At 37.6% G+C, this 21,454-nt stretch overlaps 2 protein-coding genes across 9 annotated transcripts in view; one reads left to right on the top strand and one right to left on the bottom strand.

The window, feature by feature from the left end:
- LOC308182036 (uncharacterized protein) overlaps positions 1 to 21,454 on the top strand; it is a 178,193-nt gene that overhangs the window by 45,814 nt on the left and 110,925 nt on the right. For 2 of the 7 annotated variants that reach the window (XR_013941643.1, XR_013941644.1), the window contains one exon: positions 17,945 to 20,834. The exons of 4 other annotated variants lie outside the window; for them this stretch is intronic. The gene's annotated coding sequence lies outside the window, so the exon portion shown is untranslated. Of the gene's footprint in view, positions 1 to 17,944; positions 20,835 to 21,454 lie in introns of those variants that run through there. One more of the 7 variants, XR_013941642.1, reaches the window with a different exon arrangement.
- COL8A1 (collagen type VIII alpha 1 chain) overlaps positions 1 to 21,454 on the bottom strand; it is a 90,142-nt gene that overhangs the window by 53,444 nt on the left and 15,244 nt on the right. For both annotated transcript variants that reach the window (XM_080565462.1, XM_080565463.1), the window contains exon 2: positions 20,845 to 20,974. The gene's annotated coding sequence lies outside the window, so the exon portion shown is untranslated. The remainder of the gene's footprint in view (positions 1 to 20,844; positions 20,975 to 21,454) is intronic.

The raw sequence follows: 21,454 nt of genomic DNA, 5'->3' as shown, positions 1-21,454 counted from the left end.
AAATGAACTTTCCTAGATCCTAGGGACTTAAATGTGTATGATTGAAAGGAGGTGAAAAAAGTTATTTTCTGTTTGTAAAAATGTTATTAGTTGACTCTCTGCTCTTGCTTTTTGTGTATCTCTAGGCCCCTAAAAAGTTCTCTGGATTACTTTTTTTTTTTTTTTTGTGTGTGTGTGTGTTACAGGTGCATTTAACAATTTCTGAATTCATTTGCCAATTTTCTGGTTTTCTATACCGTGTATACATACACTTTTTCGTCATCCTGTATCCGTTAACAGAACTGAGGCAGAGATGTTACAAAGGTGTTACTTAGGTCCCCCTCTCCTGGAATCAGTGGATCACATTAGAATTTTACACTTCATTTAGTAAATCTGCCTATGACCCTCATGTTTCAGGAAGGCTGGAAAAAGCCCTGAAAGATATGGACTAAATGTAACCCAAATGCAATAGTTTTTGAGGGGCTTAAAGAATAGCTTTGAAAATGGTTAATGGCCTTATACATTTTGATGGCACGTCAACTTCACAAAGATCGCCAGTGTTACCTCAGCAGATAGCTGTAGAGGATGGAGTACAATAAGCTTCCTGTTACGCTTACTTGCTGTGTTTATTTAGGGGATGGGAAGAAAAGTAGCTTGTATTTTTACTCTGAGGGTCCTTTTTGTCAACACCTATGGGCCAAGTAATTTACTGAGTGTTTCCCATGCTTTAAAGGGTTATAAAAAGCAAGAAGAGGCATGTTGCATCAAGGACTCTAGAAATGCATTGATGTGCATCTGTCCCCTCCCTGTTCTGCTTTGGGTTTAATAACAGCAAATACTGTGATGAGAAATAAAACACTTGTAACTGTGATGTCTCTGTTTTTAAAGAGAGAGTTTAAAGGCCATAGTCCCCTGCTTCTATGTTGCATCCTCTTAATAGGGCTGCCTGGATTGAGATTGCATTCCTGAAAATAACCTCAGGTGGGAAAGCAGTTGTGGATACTGTGAAATGTGTCTGTGCCTGCCGTTTTTCACCTTAAGCAAAGCTCCTTTTGAAAGTTGGATTGTTGGCTGAAGGCAGAGTGGAAAAACAAACCCCATGCAGATGGATTTCGTACTTCAGTAAAAGTGTGAGGACTTAATAAAAGTGTTTGAAAATTACAGAGCCTGAAATATGCTTGCAGTGGATGTAGTTTAGAGATTCTGAACTACAAAGGCAAGACAGAAGGGACTCCGGCTTTGTGTGAAAGGGAAAGGTATGTATTGCTGTATGAGGCAACACTGCTTATGGCAGCATGAAGATCTCTCTGTTATCTTTTTCCTGTACTCTGGTTAAACTATGACAATTACTTATCTTCAAAATGTTGGACTTCAATGTTTCTAAGCATGTCCTATTATTTTATAAGGCATTCTGTTATTCATTTTGCTTAATCCCTAAGCTGTATGAATGGAAGTGAAGACAAAATGGTATCATAGAACCTGATACTTTAATAGTAGTAATACATGTAAAATACATGGCAAACTTTCAGGTTCTTACTACCTGTATAGTGCTTTTCTGCCTGTCAAGTCTTTGTTTAGCAGGAGACCAATGATTCCTTTACCTCTTCCTTCAAGTAAATTTAGTATGTGTTTATCTTGCCAGACACTGGCGTGATATTGGCATCTGTTTTCATTTCAATAGGATATCTGTAGCCTAGAAGGACGGTTGCTCTGTTTTTCTGTCATCTGTTTCATTCAAAATTTGAGGTGCTTTATGTTGTCTTTAAGAGTATCATGTGTTACTAAATGGGAGTATGAGGAGGAGGAAAAGCAAATGAGCAATGGGAAGGACTAATTCTACCTTTAAAAAGGCAAAATATGAGGCTGTTCTCCTTCCTCAAATTCTGTGTTTGTCTTAACATCTGACTTGTACTCAGGCAACATGTGTTCCTTATGTGCTGTGGTGAGGGTGGGGAAAAATATTCAAAGAACCTTGTGTATGGAGTATTTGCTGAAGATGAATGAGCATCATAAGAACCAAAAGTTAGCACGTGCACTTTAGAAGAACATATGTAATTAAGAGGATCTGAATAATTACTGTTCACCCTAACCAACTGAGTGAGGCACATGTGCTGCTGAGGCAGGTTGTTGAATGGAGATGATGCAGAGGAAGGGAAGCTGTTCAGGAACACAGCTGTCTCAGCATAATAACAAGAGTGTGGTGTGTATGTTGAATATGCTGTGCTCAGTGCTACCCTTACTGTGGCAACCTGTTGTTTCATTCAGCTATCCTGTTAAGCCTGCCTCTCTGAATGGCAACACCTGTGGCTAAAACCTTAACCTAGCCCGTAAGCCAATGATGCTAGCAAAAGGCAGTTTCAAAATGGAAAATGAACTCCTATTCCTTTCTGGTTTCTTTGTTTGTTTTTCCAAACTAGGCTATTCCTGCAGTTTCTTTCGTTAAGGCCAGTCTGTACCTAATTCACTTTACCACCTCTCCTTAGCTCAGTCTGGAGTCTAAACAGAAAAATGTCAGCTTTGCTAATGGCAGTTAGCTTTAGATCTCACCCCAACTGCTGTAGCCCAGGTTTGCCAATGGGACAATTCTGGCATGATTTTACGAAACAAGTTAGGGCAATAAAGGTGATGTAGTTCAATTCATTTATTTTGCTGTGCACATCACCCTGGAATGTCCTGCTTGCTTAAATTGAGCAATGAGTTGACCATTGCTTTTTGGTATCATTAGTTTAAACTGGTTCCTCGAGGGATAGCCTAGTAAAGCAGATGTTTGCTAAAGAATAATTCATTATTCTGCAACATGTAACTGTCCTGTGACACTTAAACAAACAAACAACCCACACGCACAAAAAAAGGCAACAAACAAACTGATGTTTGGTAGATGTAGTGTCAGAGAAGAATCTAAGTGAGTTTCTAAACTGTATTTTCTCAGTATTTCCACTGAGGCTCTCTTCCTGCCTCAGTAATGAAGGAGCAGGATTGGATCCCGAATGGTTCCTTTAATGCATCACCCAACTGGATTGTCCAAGTTGCTATGTGAGCAGCAAAACTAATGAATTCTGATTTCTTCTGGATTTACATTCTTTACTTTCCGGAGGCCAAACTGAATGACTAACAGATGAATCTTGTCTGTCTTTCCCTCTGTGGGCATGCCAAGCTGTGTCTTTACCAACTGATTTTCAAGAACTTGTGCAAGGATATAATTCTCCTTTAGACTCTAGACCTCTGTCAAGATGAATTTCAAAATGTCCAGCAAGCTCAAATGTTACTTTGGGGTGTGGGGAGTAGATGAATAGATGGATAGACAAGGAAACAGCATACTGAGATAAACAACGCTTTCTATCTTAAAAAAAAAAAAAAAAAAAAAAGGAAAGAAGAAAAAGAAATGCCTGCCCTGCATGCAATATTCCTCAAGAATAACATTTTCTACAAAAGCATTAGGGACTTCTTGGCTACAGAGTCCTGAAATCCATGTAAAAGGCTGAATACACTAGGAATGATGTCTGGCACCAGTGAACACACAGGCTCAGCCAAGGTGGTGTACAAACTATCAGCCTCCTTTAGCATTTTTGGTAGGATGGTGAGGAATTACAAATCTTGCTGTTGGAAATGTGTGTATACTGTTTTGAATCACACCTACATGTAGAAACATTCCAGATCCATTTCATAAGTGCCAAAGCTTTTGCTATCTAGCCTGGAGGATACATCTTTTCAATATTCTTTCTGAAGTAAACTCTTGGTTTAGCTTGCACATACTATACAGTGATTTAGCACTTTAAAAAAAAATAACTTCTTTTAACATACTGATGTAATTGGAAAAGCATATGTGTATAACTTATTCCTTTAAAGCTTTCCACTGAATTGAAATACTTAACATTTCTAAAGCCAAGCACATGATCACTTTAACACTGCATATAAAAGAGGGTTACTGCAATAAATCAGATGACTTGTTGGATATCTTTCCTTTTACTTCTGCTTCAAAATAAATTCCTAGCAACTTTGAAGAGATGACAGTATTATACTTGAGTAAAAAAATAAACTTGAAAATGTAATGTATGTAGCTAACAGCTGTTCTTTTATTACATTTTAAAAGGTTGCTTCAGGTAAGGATCCATCTGTGGGAATGTGTTTAAAAGAACAGGAGACATTCAGAGACAAACACTGCCAGTAAGTGGCTCACAGGACTTAGCCTACAATTCTGCTTTAAAGAAGCACTGGACTGACTTCCTACACCATTCTGACCCCAGCCAAAAAAATAAGGATGAGGTGAAAAGGTAGAATTTGAGGGAAACATTTCTGAACCCAACAAGGGATTTCATTTTGACAAATGAATTGCATTTCATGACTTATTGCAGCCTTTTCTCTCTTCTTTGGTGTTTATATGTGAATATGTTATGCTTACATCTGGACAAATAAAAACACCATAGATGTATCATGATACCAACAGAGTTGTTAGTGCTTATCCTTGCCACTTTTGCTCCTGTCGGTATGTAGGGAATTACACCCTTTCAGCTCCAGTTTCATACCACGGGAAGCTAGTATAATGCTATCTATTTTAGGAGACTAAATCTGTGGTAGGTTTTCATTATGTTTGCAAAGAATTCTGAGATCTGAAAGTAAATGTGAAGGGTTATTGATCAGCCAGAGGCTGAAACGATGCATTCCTGTATTTCTGGAGTCTCAGCCCCTATACACTTAATCAGCTGAATACAGGAGAGCAGAAAAATTAATTCAGTTATCTTTTGCCTTTGTTATGGGTGTAATGTCATCAAGAGTAACAACTGTCATTTTTCAGTTGGGTGGTTGAAGGTACATCCTAGACATGGACTAGAAGTGGTTGCAAGCAGAATGACAAAGTCTGCCAGCTCAGTGTTTATTTCCTGATAACTTACCATTATTGCATTTTTAGCCATTTATCTTTTTTCTTTTCCAAGATGTGACTCACTGAAGTATGTTTCCTAGCTGCACTGCAATCTTCGTTATACAAATCAGAAACAGAACACGTCTGGGTTTTACTTCATCTCATAAACATTGTGCAAAGACCCCATGTAAACACCCTAATTGTGTTAGCATTTAAATTCACCATAGATTTATCCCTTAATAAATGTAAGATCTTACAGATGAAAATAAACCAGTCTGTTTCAGCAGCAAAGCAAAATGAAATCCGGGGAGAAATAAATAAATGCTAAAATTTTCCAAGTTTCATATCAGTAGAAAACTGTGAATGGTGTCCCAACAAAGGAAGTGAAAGCCATTGTCTAATCTGGACTTAGCACAACATTAAGAAGCGTCCTTCTATCAAGGAGCACTTGTCATAGTGGGAGTTATGCTGTTTTATTTCTGGTTATGTTTATTACAGGAAATAACCTGAGTATCTAGTAACAGAGTATTTTTTTTGTTATTATTTATGTTTTAAATGCAAGAAGAATTGTCCTCACTTTCAAAGGTGGGTTTTAATGTTGACAGGTTTGTAAAGCATCGGACGGAGGAGAACTGTAGGATCTAGTTTAGAATATAAATCCTTTTAGCTCAGAGGCTACCTTCATTATATACATATAGTGCATTACAAAGAAGTGCTGACCCATGATTGAGGAGTCCAGTATTACTGGCTTTGAAGTACTTCCTAAAATTCTGTGCACTGAATTATCTGCCATGGAATATAGCAGATAAGTGCATATGTTGTGAAAAATACACGTGCCCCTTTTATTGCCTCTTGCGGTTGTTTCCTATCCTGTCGTGTATTTGGCAGTGGACGTAGAAAGACCAGAAGATAGGCTTGTTCCCTTTTTGAAGACTTTTTCATTGTCTTTTTTTTTTTTCTTTTGGTCTGGCAAGGAAGTGACTTAGAGCAAAAATGTGTTGGCAAGTCCAGTGACCCGTGAAATCAGTCAGAAATCAGATAAATCAGCTAAGGAATTAACTGCGGGAAATAAATTACTAAATAATAGAGCTTTTTCGTTGCTGCTTTTGATGCGTTTCTTACTGCATTGGACTCCTTCCATGAGATGCTCATAAGAAAAGCAGGAACTCAGTTCCCCTACCAAACCAATAAAACAAATGCAGGCTAAATAGAAGAATTTGCACATTGTTTAGAAGAAACTCTTCATTTACGATACTCAGTAGACTTTACCATAGAGGTGGGAAGCTGCTCTAACAAGCCATATATGTCATCTCCAAAATACATGACAACTATAAAATTTTGACATGAAATTACATGATAAATGCAAGATGTTTAAAAAGGGAAGGAAAGAAAGAAAGATGATGATTCAGTAGTGTGAAAACAGATTTGGAGTTCAGGTCTTCGATGATTTTATTTATGCAGTTTAGGTAGTTCATATCTCAAAATGTTCTTCAGGAAGACAAGACAGTCTGCCTGGTAGATATGTCCTCCTGAGAAGCACTTGGAGTGTCCATGTTGGACAACACAAAGAGGGAGTCAGAACATCGTGCAATTAACTGTGCTAGTGTCTGAGGAAATTTTCTTCTGCAGAGACTGATCATGTTAAGCTAAATACTACCACTTATCTTAAATCATTGGACAATGTTACTACATATCATGTGCGCTCTGGTAAATTAATGAAAGCAGATGGAAAAATGAGGTTCCCAAGTCAAAACATGTCAAAAGAACCACTATGCCCCTTTTCCTCTCCTTTGGAGAAACTCTTGAAAGCATGAATGAGGGGTGGAGCAGAAGTGGAAGCAGAGGACTCAGTAGTTTCACTGTATATTTATTTTAGCAATCGTTATGCAACTGGCAGAGATAAAGTATCAGATCATACAGGGAGGCCAGGTGTTATCAGCACCTAACACTGTGTTTGCTTTGCATGGGAGTTAAATATTCATTGGCATTTCTTGTTGGAAGAACCTCTTGGCTACGACCTCCGCAATCAAAACTTGCCCTCTGACCCTTGCAGTTAGGTGCCATCATCAATCATTTTACACCCAAAGGGTGGTGGTGGGTTGTGTTGCTGTTTATAGAGCTGGGAAAGCTGTGGTCTCAGTGGTGTTACTGTAAAACCTGAGGAAGCAATTTGGGCTGCACAGGTGGCAATGAGCTTTTATCAGCTTTCGTAGCCTCTCCTGCTTGCCACGTGCTGCACTTTGAGTGAGATAGTTTCCATCGCGTGGAGCAACTAACAGAGCTGGGATGAGGCAGCAGCTGAGAAATAAATGATACGGAATGGCAACCGATGCTGAAATGGAAATGGTTTATATCAAGCCAGCTTCTGTTGGCAGATGAAGGCTAACACCTGCTGAGCCACAGAGGTTTTCAATTGTTCTGTTAAATTTAAAAAAATAAAAAATAATAAAAAAACACAAAAAAAACAAAACCTAAGGGTTATTAAAGAAGGTGGTTTGCACAGGTATGAATATAGAGCCATGAAGTTCCTGAAGTTGCTCACAACTGAGTTAGAGGGCACTTTCCTTACAAGTCTGCTGGCTGATAAGTAGGGATTCTTCTGCTGGCTGGAAAGGGAATGAAACAGCCTGTAATCTGGCTCTGCAGTGAGTTTTTTTTCCAGGAACAACATAATTGCATTATAGAGAGTTATTTTAGACATTAAAAAATTAAAAACCAAATTAGTTTGCTATACTTACATGATTTCGCCCTCTGTTCTGGATTGTTTTAAGGCAATGTCATCAATGAGCTTGGAAGCTGTTGCAAAGTGTACGTAAGATGCCTGATATGTTTATTCATGGGAATTTGGACTTAGGGAGCTTTTTCTTCCTCTGCATTTATCAAAGCAGTACCTTTGGCTGTGGAATTATCTGCTCTGACTAGAAGAAGAGACATCCCTCTTTTCTGAAGGACAATGAGAGGAAAACAGGAAATATGCTACAAGAAAACATTATTCCCTTGTTCTGAGAGGTGATGGGATGGCTCATTAAACAGACATCACCTATCTTGGATGTGCTAAGATGTGAACTGGCTAGCTTTAAGCAGTTTAATATTACTCACCCATATTTATGTTTTATACCTGCCAAACTCTTTGATCACTGTTTGGTGTGTGTGTGGCTTTGTTTTTTCCCCTTTTGGTGGTGAATTCCTAAATGACTGCATATATGAATTATTTGATTTCTGAGAGTGGAAGGGTCTAGATGTAGGAAAATGTAGGAAAAAAGCTTTTTTCTTTTTTTTTCTTTTTGTGGATGGGAGTGGAAGTGGTGCAAGTGCCTAAGAAAATCTGTTCTCCCTTCTAATTTTATGCATTTTGCACAAGTTCTGATATACCTGGCCATTTTGGTGTTTATAGAGGGTTAAAAGCCCTCAAATCAGATTTCTTTACTTAATCGAATTTTGAGGGGAATTGTGCTTTGATTAGTAAGTTTTCAGATTGTGGGTTTGATTTGACAGAGTAAGAAAGAAGTATGGAAGGTAATTTACATGCATTGCTCTAATGAAGAGGATTTTTTTTTTACCACTTGCTGTGACTGTTTATTCAATAGAAACTTTTATTTTAAACTTAAGACAGAGCGTTGTTGATAGAGAATACTGAGTTGACCCTAAGGACCTTGCATTATTCTTCTGCTGTCTTTACCCTTGAGCTAACTTGAGCTCTAACAGGTGGCTTGCCCAAACTGCAACCCTATCCATAAACATAACCTTCAGCTGAAGCGTGTGGTTGCTCTTCACTTGACTGGCTCTCAGGGCGTAGATTAAAATTTAGCTTAGGGTGCCTTATTTGTTGTCAGAAATGCTCTGTGGGGTGGATGAAGCTTGCTCATGCACGCAAATGGGACAAGTTTTCCAGTGCCTTCCCAGGCTCTGCCTTTCCACAGTTCAGTGGGAAAGGGCTCCTGGAAAAGCTACAATTACATGGGAAAATGCCAAGTGATGTAGCCCCAATGTGCCCTATGGGCCTTCACTGCCCCTCCTTAGGGAGAGTGCTGCCATCACGAGCCGCACACAACACTGGTGCCAAGAGGTGGCTGCTCTCATCTGGGCAAGGCCAAGGCAGAAGGGATTCTCCTCGTGCTGCTAACACGTCATTGAATATCTGGATTTCTCCACCAGAAATTAGGTACATTCTGACAGCGTGACCTTGCACAAATCGATTCTGCTTTAGTGCTTACGGTCCCTTTCAGAAAATCTTAGATATGCGGTCCTAAGGTCTTCTCACAGCTCTTCACCATGTTCAGCTGTGTGGCCTGGATGCTTGAACATCTCCAAGAGCAATTACGTTAAAAGAGAAAGCTTCTTTGCTGTGAAAAGGATTCTGCCAGTGACAGTGCTAGAACAAATGGGGACTGAGGGAGTTTGGAGGAAGTAATGTTCCAACTTCACCCTTCAACTTGTAATCAGTATAAATGTGTCAAAACAAAAGACACATCCAAGAATATTTCTATCCCTTCAAAGAGATGGACAGAGTTACAACCAGTTTTTTCATTGTTTTGTTTTATGCTTAGCCAGTCTCTTGAATTATGTAATGGAAACTTAATCCTTCCATCCTGCAAGCTGTTTTGCAAGACCAACAACTAAGTCCACCTGCTCAAATTTGAAGAACAAAAGGATTTTTAACATTTGTTGTTCTTCTACGAAAATATTCCTAAGTGCTCTGGCTAGGCCTCTTGAAGGCAAAACTAAACTTCAAGTTCAGGAATGATATTTATCATGACCTATAGTACAATGCTTTCATCAAGGTAGCAGACTTGGACTGCTTACATTAGAAGGCTATATAATTCAGTCTGACAAGGTTAACAAGAAGACACTTCCTCTTAGCAAACCACAGTTAAATTCCTGCCTTGACCTGATTCTTCAAATGTCTAAAAACACCCAGGCTGTATTTGGCCTGTGGTTCCTTGCGAGCCACAGCTTTTGTGGAAAGTGCAGAAGGATCTCTCCACAAACACACACAAGGATTTCATGATGCTGAGTTTGCAGACAGCCTGCTGAATGGCAGTAAATTTTTTCTCACAGTTGCTCTGTCAATAACAGAACTGCTTGGAATGAGTTTGCATGGGCTACTGCATCTATAGTGGGACTATAATTGTTGCATGTGAATATTGTATTTGTATTTCATACTGTCCTGAGTACATTCACACAGCACAGAAGGTTAATTTTGTGTTCAGTCCCCACTGGGCTAAGAACAGTTCTATATTTTTCTGCTCTTTCTTCAGGCCACTTTATTCAGAGGGACAAATCACAAGTTACAAGGTATATGGTGAACTCACTGCTCATTGTGGGAGTCTCTTCCAGAAGTCCTCCTGACTTAATTTGAGGCAGTCAAGCTTTGAGTTTAACAGAGACTCTCCCCAAAGTTCATAGTGAAGAATTATTGCATTAAAAATGTTCAAAGATGCTAGGGTACCTTGCGGACGCTTTCTTCCCACCTGCCATGCAAAAAGTAGTAAACAACAGTAGGCTACAGGAATGTTCTTCTAAAACTGTATGATGGTATAAGCTTCCATACTGTGGAATATAATTTTTCTGGGAATGCCTGTTCCTGCCAGTAGAGCATCCCCCCTGGATTCCTGAAGGGCCCTGGCACCAAGGAGGAGGAAGAGTTCTTTAGTGGAAGAGGGAAATAGGTAGGGTGAAACGAAAAGGAAATGCCTGGCTGAACAGAGGGAGGAAAAACATCCCTGATAGTGTGCCAGGATGTGTCCAAAGGAAATGTTGGAATCTCCTTTCTCAAGGGACTTTTTCTTTTTTTTTTTTTTTTTAAAAGGCAAGCACTAGGAAATGTACTTTAGGGAACAATATTGCATTGGCAGGGAAATGGGCTGGATGATCTAATTATTTTCCATCTTTAACTTGTCTAGGTTTGAGAACAATCCAGATCTCTTTAGCTGTTTTTTTTTTTTTTTTTCCTACTTATTTCTAAAATATTGTAAACTGGGAATTATTTCTTGTAAAAGATAATTATTTTTGATCCATCAGTCCCAAGGCTAATCAAATTCTGACCTTTCCTGTAACCTGTTCTCCCTTCCAGAACTGTGGTGGAGTACGAGCAGTTACAGCTGTTTTCTGCAGTGTGCACATGCGGAGTTTTGGGGGCAGTAAGACTTCAGTTTCTTGTGGTCTACTATTAGTGATCCTCTACAAGTAAACCTGTAAAGTTGGGATAATAATTCTTCAAAAGCCTTGACATTACAAAGTGCTTAGCATCACAAATTCTCCATGGGTTTGCTTGTGGTAGGCAGGAGCTTGTTGCATATACTTTCTCAGCTGGCCAAGGATATTGCAATTAAACCAACATCCTTTCCCAAATGTCTTCACAAAATCTGAACTTCTCCTTTCATGTGATGTTCAATTTTTTGACAGAGGCTGATGGCTTCATGGAATGAAGGCTCTTTTTTAAAAACAACAACAAAAAAACCCACAACTTTTTAAAGGGTAGTTACTCAAATGCTATGTTCTAACAGGATGAAATGCACTTGGGTGCAGTGCCCACTCATTCTCAGAGGTATTTATACGCCACACTAAGTGCTGAAGGGAGTTAGAGGCCGTGTTTCACTGCCTCCCAACAGAAGGCTGAGGAGCAATGCATTGGACAGCACTTGGAAATGAGTGTAGAACCCTAGCAGATTTTAGGACCTAAGTCTGTCTGAACTTCTGAGTCTGAATTACTTCTGCTTACAGCATTAATTACACAAGCAGCTCTGTTCATTGCTTGTTTTGATCTATAATTTAAATAGAAACTTTTTAAGAGTTGGCAGCATTGGCACAGTTGCCTTTTAAGATAAATGGTGTCAATTTTATATGAATTCAGATCCTGTGAGAACTATGGCTTTCATTTTAGAATAAAACATGAACCAAAGCTTGGAAAATATCAGTCTAATGGTTGGAACATCAGTAGACAACTACCGAAGTCTTTTTATCTCACTATCTACAGGTTGGTTTTGTTTGTTTTTCTACAGTTGAACGCCAATACTCTGATACATCAAATAGAGAGGAGGATTGGTGGGTCTGTGTTGTTTGCAATAAGTAGTCCTGAACATGAAGACCTTGGTGAGCTTGAGAGAAATGCTATGGAGAGATTCCTGCTCTGAAGGCTTTGGCAGTGGCTGATAGCCCTGCTTCATGTCCCAGAAAGCTATTGTTGGAGCTCTGCCAATGGCAGAAGCCAGGTTGATTATAATGCACTGTTGAGTTCAAACTGTCTGCATGTGTTAGGAAATGGATTGACTTGTTTCATCCCCTTCTTAACTTTTAACACTTTAGAGTAAATGGGAACATAGTGTGTCTAACCATGCATGTTGTGTTCAAACAAGTGCAGTTCACATATATTCTCGAGAAACTCTAATACAACCAAAGTCCCAAGAAATGGTGTCCAGCTACCTTCATTAGAAAGCAGTCTAATTGGGTATTTTCTGGATATTTTACCAATTACATGGAAACATTTATATCTTTTTTCAAGAAGCAAAATATTTAAAAAAAATAAATATGTATCAAGGTGCTCAGCATCGCATTAAAACACTTATCATGAAAGAGTTGCTGAGTTGTCTGGCCTTTAAACATGGTGATTTCACATAAAAAAATAATTATTACAAAATACATAATCAAGCATAACTATTAATTTTTTAGAAATTGCTGACAAGCTCTGTAGACCAATGCAAAGGGCATTTCTAACTTCAAAAGGGAAGAGCCTTTCAAAGCAATGCATATTAGCTTGTGATAAATAAAAAAAAAAGGATTTGAAAGTCAAAAGGAGTTGGGGTATGAAGGATCTGACCTTTTTGTTTGTAGACTGTGATGTCTTTTTTACAATTTCTTTGTGAATTGTGTGCTGTGGAAATATATTGGAAAACAGATAATTAAGAGAGAGGGAATAAAGACATAACCAGAGTATAGTATTTCAAAAGCGTATAACTGCAGCTTCTGTTCAAGTCAAACTATTTGGCTGACACACAGGTGAGCCAAGATTACTGTGGAATGTGAAGATCACAAAGTGACATTTCACTATTACTTCTGCAGAATGTAAATGTCTCCAATATGTTGCTGGGTTTCTCCTCTCCCTTGCCACAACAGATTTTTTTTCTAAAATAATGACACTAAGAGTTCTTATATATGATGAATTTAAGCTAGTGTGAGTATGGTTTGTTTAAAGGCAAGCATACACCACCTGTAGGTCTTCAGCTGACTTTGTTCTCATTCATTTAATAATGGAACAGTAACATAGAAGATATCTTCGAGTTGTAAATTTGATGGTTTTGTGCCATTCACCTACAAGGTATAATTTACTTGCGCAAAGAGCCGTCATCTTTCCTATCCCTTATTTGTATATGTCAAACACAGCACAGATTATATTGTTTCAATTTGTCTTTTGATTTTATTTGATGTTTTATTGTCTTTCTCAAAAACAACTCATGTATTATCATGTGTACAGGCATGTGTGTACACTTGCATAAATAAAAGATTCAGTTCAACAAATCAAAGACTAAATAAGAGCAGATAATTAATTCTGACCCAGTTTAAAAGACATCACATGAAAGATTCATGCGAATGGTGGTGACTCCACTGGCTGAGTTACGCATGTCTGCTTTGGGTCAGGGTCACAGGGCACATGAACAGCTCAGGTAGGCAAGATTGCAAGTTCTTTACAACAGAAATCATGTAGGTCTATCCTTGAGTTCAGTAGGTATTGCTAAGCAGTCTTTGGCATGTCATTACTACGTAAACTGTAATCAGTTTGCCATCCTACCCTTAGGTTGGATATTAGGAGAAGTCTGTACTGAAAGGGTTGTGTGACGTGGGAACAGGCTGCTGAGGGAAATAGTTCAGCCTCCATCCGTGGAGGTCTTCAGGAAACATGTAGATGTAGAACTTAGTAGCATGGCTTAGTGGTGGACTTGTCAGTACTATGGTAAAGGTTGGACTAGATAATCTTAGAGGTCTTTTCCAACCTTAACGATTCTAACTGATGTTAAGGGGTGCATCATCACTGTGTTTTCATAAATGGGAAACATGAAAACAACTTATACTCAGACTTACACAGGTTGTGGGTGGCCTGATTCCTTCTCAGTGGATGTTAGGTGCCTGAATAATGCGGGTGTAGATTCTGCATCCAAGTCCTGCAATTGAAATGTGTACTTTCTTGGTCTATGTTTTAACTTTTGCTCCAGTAATGTCTTATTTTATAAAATACTCAGTAAGGAAGATATCTCAGTGTGAAAGCAAAATACCAGCATTAATTTTCATTTAGAAGAAAGTAACAGTGTTAACAAACCACATCCATCTAAGAATCTACCTGTAAAGAAGGGCTCTCTTTTGGATCAGAGATATGGCAATGAATTACAAGACTTTCAAGGCTGCAGTTAATGCTGAGAGCCAAATACTTTTGCTACACTCATAAAAGTGCTGATCCCTTTGTGAGCCTCTTATGGAGAACTTTAGTTAGTTATCATAATGAGGAACAAACCTGTTGAAAAGCCCATGCTAGAATTCATGATGCTGCCAAGTCTTTTAAGAAAACAAGCATTTGGTTTGTTCCTGCTACAATGAAAATATCTTGAAGCTCTCAAAATCAGAGCATTCAACATTAACACAGTGTGTTCTTAATTGAGACAAATTTAGTCTGAGCCAGAGGCCAATCAAGAGAAGGAACGTGAAGGTTATAGCCCTTCTTGAGCTTGGGTAAACCCACCCATCAATACCTGTTTGTGTTCAGCAGTTACTGTTTTGAAAACATTTCTATGTTGTAGCAACATGTAAATGAAAAATCGGGCAAATTCTTCCTGAGCCTGTATACTTCTGTCCTACGTTCTATAACTTTTCATGATTCAATTATTTTGAGTATTTTACATCTCTTAAAATATCTTTGTTTATGATAGATACAGCTGAGGAAAAATATTGTTTTAAGGGCAAGGGTGGCTATTAATAGTTGATTAAAAATGCAAAGTAGGTGCTAATTCACTTTTCAGAGTTAGGATCAATAAATCACAACTGAAAGAGCTGAATAGAGGAAATAAACCCACTTGAAACTGACTCAGCAATCTTAACATTTGTCTAAATCATTGAGCAGTTTGTTTAAAAAAAAAAAAAGTCTAGGACAGATTCAAATAGTTCTTTGGGCTGGGGAGGATTCCACTTTTGAACTGGAAATACTTTCAGTCTTTTTAAAATTCCTACTACTTCTGTCCAGCAAAAGTTTAACTATCCTACCGTACGTCAATAAGAAAAACATATGTTCATTTGGTCTCTACACTTATAAATTCTAAAATCTATGTCCATTAAAATAAAATGTTATTGGATGAGGATTGTTTTTAAGTGACTATTTTGAGTAACCCTGTGATTGGATCGCTAAATTTGGGCATCTGATAAAGAGAAGGAAGGCTTGTTTTGCTTAAAAAATGAAATAACTGTCTTTGAGCTTAGCTTCATTCTACAGAGTGGAAGTCTTCAGGCTGTTTCAAGTTATGTGCTTGAATCTCCAAACATTTTGATAGTCCTGTTTATCTTCCTTTTGCAAATACAGAAACAGTCTTTCTTTCTTTCTTTCTTTCTTTCTTTCTTTCTTTTTTTTTTCTTTTTAATTGAGGATGTGATCTCAAGTTCACAGAGCTGAAAGACTTTATTTGGATATAGATTCAAGCCTTTTAAAAACTACTTACCCTAAAGAATGTATAGAACCCTCCTTAAAATGTCTGATTACTGAAACAAGGGTCTTGGTATGTATGCATAAGAAATATTTAATAGAACTGTGCTATTTCTCCAAGTCAGAAAAAGGACTGCACAGAGAAACTTTGCCAGATGACACCAGGTCGTTAAGTGCTTTGTGAGAAAAATCTTGGCCTATCCTGCTTACTGATGAAACTTGCTTTCCACTTCAGTGAGGCCAACATTTCACTCATGGATGATGCCCTGGAGATTATCAAGAACATTAAGAAAAATTTCCCATCACCTCTGATTAACTACCCAGAGTAACAAGATATCCCTTGGGCAACTTGTGTCTCAGCTATAGATAAACATTGCTATGTGAATTTTAATCAAGTGCAAACTCTGCAACAAGCAGGACAACTTCACTGTTACAACAGTCACTGCTTAGGCAATAAAGCAGTTCAACAAAATCTGTTGAGACTCTGATTCACAATGAAATTAAGTGTTATCCAAAATGATGGTACCAGTTTGCGCAACTTAATGTTTGATGGATTTGGGACAAGTATTATAGAATTATAAAGATGGGCATAAACTTGATTGCTTTCCATTATAGAGGTGTATGGTAGGTGCACACTTACCTAACGTTGTCACAGCCTGGGTTCTCCCAGACACTTACATCCAGTCCTTGGCTACAGTGATCCCATACACTCAGGAAAAATTAATATATTCTTCTGCAGTTAATGTGAAAAGAGTTCTTGGAGAGTTTAAACTCCCTACGCTAAAGAACTCAGACTTCTACCACCCTGTGTTCATGTTGGCAGCCTGGTAGCATAAAGCTAGAATGATGGTCGTTACTCTCTAATGAAGAAGTAAGTTATGAACTTTAATGGTTCAAGTGTGGATGGGAGTTGGGGGCATAATGGGACGAAAGAAACATCCTAAAAAGTCTTTAGTAGAAATTAATCTCAATCAGAGTTATTTGCAGAGAAACTTGGGAAGCTATATTGGGCAGAGTGTGGAATGTATCCATAGAAAGAATTTGAGATTTTTATAGTACAAATACTGATTTTTTTCCTGAACATTCCTATGTACGTCTTCCTACCAGTTAATGCATTTACAGTATTTTCTACCCTCAGTGAGGATACGTAGTCAATTATCCAATTATTGTTTTTCATTATGTTATAATACGCAAGTAACTTGTGAATATCACGGTCACATCAGATTAGTACATTGGAAGAGTTGGGATATGTGTCCTCCTTTGGCTGGGTAAATAAAGCCATCACCTTTCCCAGCACACTTTGCTGCATATATATTATCACATCAGAAATAACTTCATAAAAAGAATAGTTCTTGTTTAACTCTGCAAATACTCATTTAGGATATATTTTTGTTTTGCTGATTCCCATTTTTCAATGCTTTCCTCCCTCTCATTCAGTCCTAAGGTGAAGATCTGCTTCTCTCAAAACTGATGTGGAGGCTCTATATGCCTTGAACCTTTTCCTTTGTGCTATTTGTACAGAATGTGAGAAAGCTGGAATACTGGAGATGTAAATATCTCAAATCTGTATCATTCAAAAACTTGGTGCATGGACGTGTCTGTAGTTCTCCAAGAAGTATTCTGTGATACAGAAGTATAGTTCATCGCACTTAATAGGTGGGTAAACACAAAAGTGGAAAAGTTAAGTAACCATAAAGGCAATGTAGGGTATACAGAGATGGTCCCTAATTTCTGACTAAAAAAAAAAAAAAAAGGAAAAGGGAGTGTGTGGCGGGATTAAATTAAGAAATAAATAAGGCAACCATAAAACCTACCAAGATTACTACTTGATTTTATCCTGAGAAAAGTTTGATTCAGAAGTGGCTCCTGAGCTGCTAGTCTTTTCAGCTTGCTTGCTATGCATGCAGTCATGTCTGCCCACCTGTTGTTAATTATAACATCCTATAAATCTAATGTTAGAAGACTGGCAATGAGACACAGTGCCTGTACTGGCTTAGTGGATGCTCTAGGAAAATAAATTTTCAGGAGTTTATTCCTGGATGAGCTTCTGCGAACCTGGTGTTGTCATGTTCTGATATTTGTATTAAGAAGAACACAAGTGGATGTCTCTAAACAAATAATATCCTGGCTTTATATAGTGTTTTGAGCACCATATCAACAAACACTGATGGGAAGCTGTCATTTAATAAATCAAAATAGCTTGCTTGGTAATAAATATTTTTCTTAGAAACCACATTATTCTCTCTTCTGTGGATCATATGACTCTGCAGTTCCTGAATTTTTTGACTTTACTGGAGTAACAAAGAAACATGGGAAATAATTCAGCATGGTGAAATCATTCAGCTTAGCAAAGCCTATGTTGTGGTTAGAACAACTTAAAAATACCTAATTTCAGGCATATGTGACCAAATTCTTCTTCTGTTTTTCAGGTAGCCACAACTCAGCTGAACTGCACAGTGTCACCTTCCTGAGATGAGGAAAGCATTTAGCTTTGGCTAAATCACTTGGATTTCATGTCCCTCCAATGCAGACGGGTGAAGAAGGGTGAGCAATATTTCCATCGCACAGGATGGGAACTAATTTCTTGTCTGTATGGGCTTTGAATACTTTCAAAAAAAAGTAAAGGGAAAAAAGAGAATGCCATGAATCATTGCTATTGACTCTGTTCTACATTGGCTGCCATTCAGATAACTTCCACTTATATTGATAAATAGGTTTTTGTAGTCAGCAGTGAAAAGAAACCCAATAGAAAAAAGGGGAGGGGAAAAGTAATTTGAAGAATGGAAACACATACAAAGAAGTATATGATTATATTATGTGTAATATGATATGTATGTCAGTGATAGCAGTTTAAATTTAGATTGGTTCTAAATACAAATCCTGTAAAGACAAACGCACATAAATATTATAAGAAATGTCATATTGCATTTAAACGGATGTATTCACAAGTGTGGAATAACTTGCTGACGAAGTCAAACTGACAGACCTTTCTATTGGCATTACTGATGACTAAGTTGGTCCAAAATGTTTATCGTCAGACTTTACTAAAAACACATAGGCACTTGCATGCTTTTGTATATGTTTGTGTATGAAATCATGTTTCACCCAAAGACTATAAACAATAAGCACTTCCGTAAAAACAAAACAAAAAAAACCCACCACCAACAACAAAACAAAACAAAAAAACCCTGCTCAGTAGAAAGCCCTTCAAGTTTTCTAACGTGTGCTAAGAAGGTCATAAAAAAGTTGATAGAAGTCAGAGGATTCATATAGTTTTACGGGGATCCTTTTACAAGTTGCTATTGATATGAAGATTGGTATATTCTTCCATTTATTTGTTCCCCAATTATTCAATATTCTACAGCAAAGATTTTAGTATGCCTGGGTGAGAGCTTTTTCATAATGAAGCTCAATGTGGGTATGAATGTATTTATAAAGCTTCAGTGGCTATTGGCTCTGCTTGCTACTAAAAATATGGTTTTGATTACTCTTAAACCTCCCGATTCAACCTACTTTGGGAAAGTTAAGCTATATTGTTTTTTACTGTTCACATGACATTGTGTATTCTAGCTCAGTTGAGATCCAAGGTAAAGTACAGTGGACCTGTACTAAAAGAAAAACTATTGCAGCTGAATTGAAGCTGAAAAGTAGCTTAAGGAATATTAATAACAAAGGTAGTGAAAACAGTTCTGGTTTTAGGCAAACAACTTGTCAGTGGTTCAAAATGACAGTTTAGGAGACAGATAGGACAAAAAATTGCTGAAAGTATACAGGAAATATTATGAATCCTTGGAAGAAAAATTGGAGTAATGTTTGTTTAACAGGCAGGCTTTAAATGACCTCAAAAAAATTATGTGCCACGTTGGTTACTGCCCTGTAATAGAATTTCATTACTTTGAAAGCAAATGTGGAGCCTGAGGCAACTTTGTTAGGTATACTAATAAGAATCTCTCTGTTCTCTAGCTGATCTTCTATGCACCTACATCTGTGTCTTTCCGTTTTCCTCTTGTTTGCTTTGGTGATAATACAGTACCCTGTTTATTTATGTATTTATGGATCACATCTAAAGCAGTTAATTCTTTACACTGAGTGTTTTCTCTGATTCAGTTCATCACAATTCAGCTGCATTGGTGTGCGTTTCTAGTTTTTTTCTTTTTTTTTTTTTTTTAATTGAAGGGAAAAAAGAAACCACAAAATAAAAACTATGTTAAAGAAGAGCGATGTTAATATGAAAGATGTGCATTTCTACTAGGGCAACAAATAGAACACTGACAATATCTTGAATACTGATGTACCAGGAAAGGAGGGGAAACACTGAAGCTGTATGAGAATAGAAAACTCTCTGAGAATGTTTGCTATGTACTTTAGTTCCAAAGCTAACTGCATCTCTGCATCCTTATGAGCCAGTGGCCAGGCTCAGAGCTACCTCCTGTTTTTGGGATACAGTTTGGCAACTGATGCCTTCTGGTCTGCGCCCTAAGCTGCATGTTCCTATTGCTGACTGACCACATTGGCCACACACTGTGTGCAGTTCTGTTCTTCAGAGAAAACATGCCACTGTTGGCCAGGGACTGGTAAGCTTTCATGAATTCAGTTTTTCATGTTGAGCAGAAAATATTTATAAAATAACCTAAAATAAGGACATCCATCCTGCTATGCAAAGCCTTATCTCAGTGTGCAAGTGCCTGAGAAGCAGATGATCCCTCTCCCTGAAGAGCACCCTGACATTTGCTGGCTTTGGACATGGAGTTCTCTCCTCATATGGCTTGGGACTGGTATTTTCATGTAGTTTCTACCTCTTGTCTGTAAGAACTTTTGACAAATTGATTCTTTCAAAGCCAATAATTTTCCCCAGGAAATGAAACTTTGAAAGACTTGTTAATTGCATTGTTCCAGTATTAGATTTCTTCATTAATTATTCTGTCCTCAGTGAGTTCAGCTCTTAATGTCAATGCACCAAAGAATGTAGCCTCTGACATATCTATAATGGTTGTACAAAAGTATTTTAACAGGCCATGAATCCAGGATGTTGTGTCTATCATGCTGATACTCTATTTATGAAGGGAAAGGAGTGCACACTTGCAATTGCTTTCCAAACATAAATCCATGTGCTCATAATGCATTCTTGCTAAATTTATATTAATGAATGGAGATTGAATCTGCCTCCCTGTTAGCAAAATGTCAGTGTTCAGGTCTTTTTGAGTCAACTGATGCTATACTTCACAGCAAAATCTTCTTCACAGAAATATTTTTATTGGCAGGGAACAAGGGAGTCTGGGGTATCTTCTATAATGCATAAAAACAATTAAATTGTTACAAAGAAAATTACCTCAGCTTAATAGGAGAGTACTTTGCTGTAGCAGTTCTGATATCCAGACTCAACATCCAGTAATGAAGAGATCATAATAGTGCGGGTACTAAATGTGAAGGGTTCTGACAATCTGCATTTTCTTCCTTTCCTGGAAAGAGAAGGAAAGAAAGCATGTATGTTAATAATCTTCAAAATATTCAGAACATTAGAAAAATATTTTTTACTTTAGTTGAATAAATAAACTACAGAAAGTTTATTTTATCTTTCTATTTTAATATTTTTTTGAAGTAATCAAAAGTTAAACAGGAGGCAGCACAGGAAAACTGTGTTTAAAACTGTTGCTCAGGTTACAAAGACACCATGAAGGGCTCACATTTAGTTTTATTTTTATGAGTAATATCGTCTGCATTCCCACATGATGCTTGTATATAAGCTCTAATTCACTGTAAGCTGTAATTTTTTTTTTCCTCTTTGGACTACTTTGCATATTATAAAGAATTACTATTTTTATTCCTTGTAATGCTAATTGTTCTCTCATCAGCAGTCAGTTTCAAGCTAAGAAAGTACTGAAAGACTTGAAGTGAAAGCTAGAAAAACTAGGTTGAAAAGTGAAATCTTTTGCTGCAGA

This window comes from Anser brachyrhynchus, assembly GCF_964034855.1.
Source record: "Anser brachyrhynchus genome assembly, chromosome: 1".
NCBI classification, from domain to species: domain Eukaryota; kingdom Metazoa; phylum Chordata; class Aves; order Anseriformes; family Anatidae; genus Anser; species Anser brachyrhynchus.
The sequence above is the reverse complement of the archived record's forward strand: the minus strand, read 5'-3'. Positions and strand labels throughout refer to the sequence as shown.